The sequence below is a fragment of the Sceloporus undulatus genome, chromosome 5 (genome assembly GCF_019175285.1).
Source record: "Sceloporus undulatus isolate JIND9_A2432 ecotype Alabama chromosome 5, SceUnd_v1.1, whole genome shotgun sequence".
In the NCBI taxonomy this organism is placed as follows: domain Eukaryota; kingdom Metazoa; phylum Chordata; class Lepidosauria; order Squamata; family Phrynosomatidae; genus Sceloporus; species Sceloporus undulatus.
In genome coordinates this window covers 29,727,089-29,737,066 of record NC_056526.1, presented here as the reverse complement: position 1 = coordinate 29,737,066, position 9,978 = coordinate 29,727,089, and positions in this window count along the sequence as shown.

The window sequence follows — 9,978 nt, the reverse complement described above, 5'->3', positions numbered from 1 at the left end:
GCCACCATGTTAATAATGATATTATGACTCAGCCCTTGCATTCATGTCAACAAAAGAGCTGCTGGAAAAAAATCCATCATGTGTCAAAGCAGCACTGTGTGGTGCCTGACTTTTCTATCGCCAGCTCACAACATTATTTGATTTGCTGTTTTACATGGGAATAATTTAACAGCAGCATCTCCTATGTGAGACCTATTGAAAAGAATGAGATATTTGCAGGAGCTGAAATGCTTGAAAGGACTTGAGTAGGCAGTGCTTGGGTAATTTGTTCCCATAGCTAAATGATTTTGGAGAAATTACTAAATACAAGCTGCATTAATTTGACACAAGCAGTTTATCAGTTCTAATACACCACACTTCCAGATGGGATCTGATCTTCAGACAATTCATACATTTTAAAAGATTTGCTAAGAAGTCTACTTTTATATTTAGTTGGCATGAACTGCACAGAGCCACACAAAATTATTGTTTTGTGTCACTTGATCAGTAGGGCAAAATCTTTTGGAATATTATTGGGCATCTTCCTCCACAATTAATTAGTACACTTTGCTTAAGGGTCTACATCTTACATCATCACCTTCTGACCCACCTTTCTCTGATTTCTTTATGGGAATAGCAGGTACACTCTTGTCAAAAACCTTACTCAAGTTAAGATGGATTATTCCTAATTTTCTTGATCCACTAAAACAAACACAACTTTGTCTGAACAAACCCAGTCAAATAAAGAAACATGTTTGCATTGCTATCTTTTGTTCCAAAGGCTTGTGTGCTCTGAGGAACCATGCCATTTTCTCTCCAGTTTATTTATTTATTTATTTATTTATTTATTTACATGCAGACTTTCTCCTGGAGTAGGTCCCAAGGTGGCTCACAGAGGAAATCCTTATAGTACAATTTTAAAAACAATTAATCTAATTTAAAACAGTATAAAAATTTTAAAGGATACAAAAGTTAAAAAATAACAGCACACGGCCCAATAAGAAGCCTCCCTGAGAGCATTACCTGTTAAAAAGCCTGCTTAAATAGAAAGGTTTTTATCTGCCAGAAAAAGGAAATCTGGAAGGGGGCCAGTATAGCTTCCTATAGAAGGGAAGTCAAGAGGCTGGGAACAGCCACTGAGAAGGCTTTTGTGTCTTCAGCAACTAGACCTGTGATGGTGGCAGGACCAAGATAAAGCTTTCTTACAAAGTGATTGTTTTATTATTTTCTGCCAAAGGACTCTTTGTTAATCATTACTGTTATGGTAACTATCAATGTTTGTACCCTAGTTTCATTTCATTTCATTTCCCTCCCACCCCACTCCCACCAATGCATATGAATAAATAGCTGCCCATGGAACAGCACTCCATGCATCTGATGAAGTGGGCTGCAATTCACAAAAGCTTATTCCAAATAAAACTGGTTAGTCTTTATAAGTTGCCATTGGACTCTTTCTTTGCTTTTGTTTTGCTGAGCAGAGCTTGAAGATTAGTGATAGTTTCTGCTCCTGTCTGTGAAATCAGTTCCAGAGAGTGGTATTGGCGGACTCCTGTTCAGTCCCATGACGAAGGTCCCACAGCATTCCCAAGCTGTTCATGATCTACATGAAGCTGCTGGAGGAGGGAAGTATGGGTTTTGCTAATAACATTCAGCTCTGATTCCCCTTGCTGGAGTTGGCTAAGGCTGTGTGGGTGCTTGAGCTGGATCCTGATAAGATGGATTTGTGGTTCTCATGCCCAGGAATTGGGTAAGCTACCTGCCCTGGATGGGGTTGTGCTCTCCTTAAGGAAGTGGGTATACAACGAGGGTATAACTGATGTTATTGTATGTTGCCCTGAGATCCTCAGAGTGGGTAATAAACAGTTTAAACAAACAAACAAGTAAAGGTAGACAGACTTCACTCAAAACAGTTTAACTAGAAACATTGCCTAGAATTTTTAAAACATTATTTGCTTGTATAGTTATGTGCATTGAGCCAGAGGCTCAGCACTCTACCTAGGCACATTCATTATTGTTCAAAAAGACACCAGGGCATGTCTTTCTGTATAACACAAACACTCAGGGGACTTTATTCTTCAACACTCAATTCAGGCAAGGCAAAGATGCCAAGCCAGTGTGCTGTTTCATTTCACTGCTGCATCCTAGAAAAACATTCCTAGATTTTATGCGCTCACAGCAGACTGACCCTGGCACATTTAATACACAGCAAAATGATCTCAGGTGGGGTCCATCTGCTGTGAGCATGGCTGCTGCTCTTCCTGTTCCCCACTTGATAGGTGACTAAAAGAGGCACAAATGCATCCTTGAGCCAATCGAGCCAGAAAACTCCCTGGAAACCAAGATGGTCAAACCGAGGCTGTCGTACTTTGGATACATCATGTGAAGGCAAAACTCATTAGAAAAGACAATAATGCTAGGAAAGGTGGAGAACAGTAGAAAGAAGAAGACCATATGCCAGATGGATAGACTCAATCAGGGAGGTCACAGGACCTAAACAGAGCAGTAGAGGACGGGGTCTTATCCATAAGGCCATCATGAGTTGGGGATGACTTTAGAGCAGTTAACAACAATATGAGGAGGTCTATTTAAGGCCTACCTCAAATTTCATGAGTGGAGGACCTCTAATTAGATTTATGGCTTCCTATGAGATTTCATAACTCATGAGAGCTTGGAGCTCTTGCAAGATGTCCCTCTCTCACAAAATTTGAGGCAGGCTTGACATATGCCTACCTCATGTACTGTGCACTGGCCAGTCTTGAGCTGGCTGGTTAACAGAAGAGGTTCTCCTGTGTCAGAGTCAGAAAAACCTAGCAACCCTACTTCAAACAAAGAGGCCTGTTCTGAGAGTCCTTCAGTTCTTTGCCTTTTGTAGAGACATGGCTACCTTTCCTAGCCATGGTGCTTTCCTTTGGTCATGCTGGTGAAGGATGATAGTAATTGTTGGGCACCAAGTTGTTGTTGTTATATATATTTATGTCTCTCCTTTTTCCCAGATTGGGACTCAAAATGGACTCAATTTTTAAAAATATATATATATTTTAAACTCTTGTTTTGTGCCAATATTTAACAATCAAACAATGAGAAAAAAAGTCCAGGTTATAACATATATTGAAATGCACACACATTCATTAACCGAATCCAGCACACTGTGTAAGATGGGCCTTATATCGTTATCCATCAAATGCCTGTTGGAATAGAAAATTCTTTGCTTTTCAGTGAAAAGAAAGTAGGAAGGGTGCCAGTCTAAGTTATCTGGGAAGGGAGTCCCAGAGCCTGGGGGCAGCCACTGAAAAGGTCCATTTTGTGAAAAGTTGTGAAAGACTGTCCTGGAATATGTGGCAGAGATGATAACACTAAAGGGCACTACTAACAGATGTGTAGTAGTTCTTCAGCAGTAGGTAGGAAGTTATATTGTTAAAAAATACTGCTGTAGCAAGGATTACCGGTACTCCATGGTCTAAATGCTGGTGTTACCTCCAACTAGAGTAGGCCCATTTAATCAGTAGAATTTATCTATGTGTTGACTCACTCATTTAGCAATTGATTTAATGGATCTACTTGGGTTGGAATTAATCTATAGGCTCCTAGCCAAAGTAATTCTCCTTCCTCTACTCCTTGCATCAGGCAAACCAAAGGACAGTTGTTGAGCTGCTTACCCCTCCTCTACAATTCAAAAACATCATGTTTCCTAAGGCTCAAAATTTTAATTCTTTTTGTCCTTGGGACCAAACTAAACAAAGCCACCTATATCTCTTTTCTCCTAAGGTGCAAAAGTCATCCATAGCCTCTCTGCATATAAACTGTATTCTCTCCAATCCCCAGGGATAATACACTCCAGATGATTTGGGACTGCAATATATTTTTCAGGATAGGCCTTTGTGTTCTTGCTGAGTTGTCCCTCTCAGCTCTTGTGTTCAGTTTGGCTCATTTCTCTTGTAAGCTGTCTGGAAGGGGAGAAAGGCTTTCGTTTTAAGCAGTTCTCTTTTTCAGTCTCCCTTTTATTGAATTCCAACCTCCACTTTCCTTTTTTTAAAACATCATTTATCTTGGACTTTAAGTTGCAGAGGCCTTCAAGGGGCTTCTTTTTTCTTTCCCAGCTGCATTTGTTGACACACACACAGTCAATCTGGGCTTCCCCTTCCATTATGCCCCTCTGCAAGAGAAAGCCATAAAGAATCTACAGCTGTGCCCTTTATTAGCATAGACATTCTAAACCCGAGGAGGAGGAGGAGAAACAGGCTAAATATATTGCAGCCATTACTGCTGTCAAAAAGTGACCATTTTAAAACATTTTAGCTTTCACTGGGAAAGGTGGGAGCACAAAAGCAAGCGCTATAATTTTATTATAAATGCTTTTTAAATGTGCATCATTTTGTGTATCATAGAGGAAAAGGATGGGAAAGATTAGAGCTTGAGAAGAGCAGTGTCAGATATTAGTTATTTTTAAAAATTAGCTAAACAAGTGGGCTTGGTAACATGGTAATTGGAAGAATAAAATAGGCAACACTGAGATGTAAGAAACCCATAAGATATGGTTTCATTGGCTCCATTCAAGTTGATACCATCATGTAATGTGTATTTGTTGTTGCAATTTGAAATGAAGAAATTAGTTTTTTCCAGTTACTTCTCTAGCCTGGATTCCCTAAATGAAGAAATTGTTATTTTCCAGTAACTTCTCTAGTCTGGATTCCCTCAGGAATTACAGTTGGTTAGATACTAATATAAGATACTAATAAAATATACACACACACATATATAAAGGGCAACTATACACACACACACACACACACAGAGAGAGAGAGAGAGAGAGAGAGAGAGAGAGAGAGAGAGTTGCTTTTAAAGATGTTTGCATTTAAATCTTGTATGATATACACACACACACACGCAGTGTGTGTGTGTGTGTGGTCAACATTTCTCTTACATCTCTCTGTTAAACTCTATATATTTCTCATTTAGGGATGGCTTGTTAAAAAGTGGCTAGTGTGAATCACTCATCTTTACAGTTCACTGAAATCCCCAGGAACATTACAAGTTAACATCACACTCCTGCATTTGGAAGTGCGGATTTATTGGCAGGACTTTGATAAGTCCTATTTGGGTTTGTAGAATTTACTACCAGGTAAACATAAGGACTGCAGCTTTTGTTCCTGAATATGACTGAATGCATGCAGTCAGTGTATAATGGGAAATGTGTGGCCCTCCAAGTGTTGCTGGACTACAATTTCCATCATTACCAAGTGGTGTGTTTGCTTATCATTTGCTCTGTGGTGGGGGCCAATAGAAGTTCCAATCCAACTATATGTAGAAGGACTTACATTTCCACTAGTGAACAGGCCTATAAATTCATATGTATGAACACTAAAATGCCACAGTGCCCAGCTTGTTATTTCACACCAAGTGCCTGCATTTTAACTGTTAGCAGTGTGCTATTGGAAAGGCATAGGTTTACAGTAAATCTACTTAACCACCTCTGAAATTAGGCAAAATAAAAATATTTGGGAACAATTAGTCAAGTTGAGAGCATGACTAACTTTGTTCAGTGAGTTAAATATGTCTAGATCAAAATCATTGCATTTTTAACTTTATAAGACCAGAAATGTTCTCTCTCTCTCTCTCTCTTTAAAGATACGCTAAAGGAACTGAAGCATCAACGTTTTAAATTTATAGGGTAATTATGATCATCCCAGCTGTATGACCTCTTTTGTCCAAACTCTGGATTTTATTTTTCTCCTTTCAAATGTATGGACTAGAAACATTCTGCTTTTGAAAGCTTTAATCCTGCAGGAAGTGAATCATAAAACTTTGATTTGTTGTGGGGTTGTGGTCCTTCTAGATGTGCATTCTTTTTATAGTAATATAGAACATTTAGTTGTTGAAATAATGTTTTCCACGATGGTGTGAGAATCATAAGGTTACAAATGTGTCTCCATTTTCTTCAGTAAAACATAGGAGATTGTGTGACCAGGTGTTGGCTTAGAATTACAAGGTAAAATATGAGAGGATTTATGGAAAAGTATAAGAGATTTACTGTCAAGAAATTAGTAAAGGTGAAAATTATTTTGCATTATTTCCATAGATTTATTGAAACTAGAGTCCTAAGAGGTGCTATGGAGTACAGTGTCATCTACCCCCCTTATGCCCATTTCAGTCAGATAAAAAAATCATACTTTAATCAATAGGAATTCTGTGCTGAATTTCTGCTACATATGGAAAGTTAGTTGCCTACTGAATCTGTTTTGACTGGTATAGTATAATCATATTTGATTTATATGGGTAATTCACAGTCTTGATAGTGTATACAGAATTTTGTGAAGGATGTGTATTCTTAAAACGTATTGTGGCAAAGGTATTGTAACTCAGTTTGATCATGTGAAAACTGTACATTTTGATAAAGTCTTTTGATGGATAGTAATGTCCAATAAGAGGAGAGACAACATTATAGAAAAAGAAGGATGATGGCAGTCACACAGTTTATACTAGAGAAACATGAGTGATGGTGGCAGCAATTTGCCTTCTGACCCATTAAGATATGGATATTAACAGAATACATGGTGTCAATGAGAATCTTTAAGACTTCCATTTAGCATCTTGGACACTATGGCCTTAGGGCGTTGTAACAGAATGAAATGGAAGGAAGCATGTGTGTGTGCACACGCATGCACATGCCTTCAAGTCTCCTGTCGACTTATGGCAACCGTATGAATTTCATGAGAATGAATTTTATGAGAGCCAGCATGGTGTAGTGGTTTTAGTATTGGACTTTGACCCTGGGGAGCAGGGTTCAGTTCCCACCTCGGCCATGTAAACCCACAGGGTGACCTTGGGCAAGTCACACTCTCTCTCTCGGCCTCAGGGGAGGCAATGGGAAACCTCTGAACAAATCTTGCCAAGAAAACTCTGTGATAGGGTCGCCTTTAGGGTCGCCAAAAGTTGGAAATGACTTGAAACAAAACATGAATACGGTTTTCATAGGTAAGAAATACTCACAGGTGGTTTTGTTGTTGTGTGCCGTAGTTTCTGATTTATGATGATCCTAAGGCTGTGATAAAGAGTTTTCTGGGTTTCTGTGGCTGAGGGGGATTTGAACCCTGGTCTCCAGTATTGTAGTCTAGCACTCTAATCACTACACCATGTTGGTTCTCCAGAGAAGAACCTCTGAAAATTTCTCAATTTGTTTGCTAAATGTATCGTGTTAACGTGACTTTATCATATTATTGGAAACAATGTGTATATGACTTCCGATGCCTGAAATATCTCAAATTTATATTCTGTTTTATATTGAAGTCGGATTTTCAAATAGTTCACATTATAAAAATGTTACAACGGTTGTATCCCCTACTCTTTAGGGAGGTTTATTTTTTTAGAGGCCTAACTCTAGGCAAGAATGTTATCCCATTTATGATGAATAGTGAGGAGGAGGAATTATGGTTAAATATCTGGTCCTTGTCTTCCTTCACAAGAGTAAAGCGCAGCTAAAGCTGAAATATGGTTACAGGAGCAGAAATAAACATTTTGCTAAGAGAAACCATGGCTTCTAGCTTGGTACTTCAATGACTGGCATGCACTGTCTAGAATTTTAACAGGAGTCTTTCTCAACTTATAACTGGGGATGCTGGGCAATGAACTTGGAGTCTACTTGTGCCAAAAAGCATGGATTCTATTACAAAGTTATGGTCCACTCCAAATTGTCTCAGTAGCAGCAGCAGCAGCAAGGACAAGAGGAATTTCAGAAGAACGTAAAAATTACTGATCCAAACTTTGCTTAGTTATTGATGCTCTACATGAGGCTACCTTTGTACCAAGTTCGGAAGCTTCAGTTGATCCAAAATGCTGCAGCCAGACTGGTCACAGGAACATCAAGATCAGACCATATTACCCCAATATTAAAATCTCTTCATTGGCTGCCGATCAGCTTCCGGGCGCAATACAAAGTGTTGGTCATTACCTTTAAAGCCCTACATGGCTTGGGCCCAAGTTACTTAAGGGAATGCCTCTCTCTTCACAATCCGTCCCACACTCTTAGAACATCAGGGAAGAAATTATTGGAATATACGAAAACTAGACTAATTACAACTTCCCATAAAGCGTTTACAGCCGCAGCCCCTAAACTATGGAACGATTTGTCTTACTACCACCTTAGCAGCCTTTAAGAAGGCACTTAAGACAGAGCTCTTCCTGCGGACCTATCCATCTGACCTTCTATAGCTGATCTCAAAGGACACTCCCACTTCTGACTTTGATAGCATGGAAAACAGACAACGATTTGGTCATTTCAGTGATTGGTAGTAGTTTTGTTGTTCGTTCTATTGATTGTATTTTTAGATAATACTATAGCTTGTATTTTATTGTTGATTTTATTCTCTGTTGTAATCCTGCCTCAATCCGCAGGGAGGTGGGAAATACAAATAAAATTTATTATTATTATTATATTCCTTGTTCAAGTTTAATAATTTTATGTATCTGAGAACAGACATATCTGCTTGATTCGCTTTCTTTTGAAACACAGGTGAATTAGAAAATAAAGTGACTTGTATCTTTGACTGTTTAGCTTGCTGCTCATTAAAGATGTGTAGAGTCCAGTTTTCAACAGCTTGAACCACAGAATAGTCTTTTTATAGTCTGCCTGATTAAAGTTCAGGATTTCATTAGTTGTTTTGTGCTAACAGAATCCAATGGAATTCTCATTTAGAATTGTCTATAGTCTACCGTTTACTTTGCTCTTTCTGAATAAGATGCAAGTAGTGAATTAATATGGGAATGTTTGCTCTTGTGAGGGGGAAAAAAGCAGCACATTGTACCTTTAAACCATCGTAGGTAATTGTCCATGCAGCTCCTGGCTAGTAATTTTAAAAATGATAATTAGGTAGTGGCCATGGCAGTTGTTATTACCACCTTTGACCAGGTGCATAGGCTAAATTGATTGAAACACACAATATTGATATTAACAAAAATGATCTCAAGTGTGCTTTTAAAGTTGTAGTTTTTATATATTGTGTATATGTTACATTTTCCCCATCTTACTGAGAAAAGGGATTGAGGAAAATGTACATACTAATTATTATTACATTTTTATGATAACCCTACAACTGCAGAATAGTGGGAAAACATGATGATTTGGGTCCAAAGAACACTGCAGAAATAATCCAGTTTGAGACTGCTTTAACTGCTCTGGCTCAGTGCTAAGGATTCCTGGGAATTGTAGTTTATTGTGGCACCAAAGCTCTCTGACAGAGAAGGCTGAATGTTTCACAAAACTACAGTTCCCAGAACTCCCTAGCATTGTGCCAGGGCAGTTAAAGCGGTCTCAAACTGGATTGTTTCTGCAGTGTGCTTTGGACCTAAGATGCACATAGCGGAGAAGTGCTTTTACTGTTTGGGAAATGGTACTTTTTGGAAAAAAGTGAAAATTCATCTTTATATCAAAGGTTCTTGCAAGTTTCCAGTAAGTATTCCTCACTGCTCCTTATTAAGGAAACTTTGTTTTGCTTTTTAAAGGACATAGATAAAAGTGGAATGTGGTGAACAAACATATTCCATTGTTTAAGAGTAACCTGTCAGTAGGTAACAATTCTGGGTAAGAATTTGTAAGAGGTACAAAGCAGTTAAAGCGGTCTCAAACTGGATTGTTTCTGCAGTGTTTTGGACCTCGGTCTGCATGTTAGAAATAGATTTCCCTTTCCTGACAGCACCTTTACATAACTTGTTACATCAACTCTCGCACTTTGGGGACCTACCCTGCAAAAGTGCCCCTTTCTCCTTGTTCAAGAGAAAAGGAATATATTTGCTTGTGATGGATTCACTGGCACTAAGTCAACCCAAATAGAATCACTTCTGTTAAATTAGCATGAATCTGATAACCTCCTAGAACTATTGAAAAATGTGGTGGTGGTGGAGTGAAGCTGTTGCGGCCCAAAATGCCTGCATTTTCCGAGCACAACTCAAAGAACTGATGCAATGCCTTCCAAGGCCTAGAGTTCAGCTGCTACTGGACCATCTGCA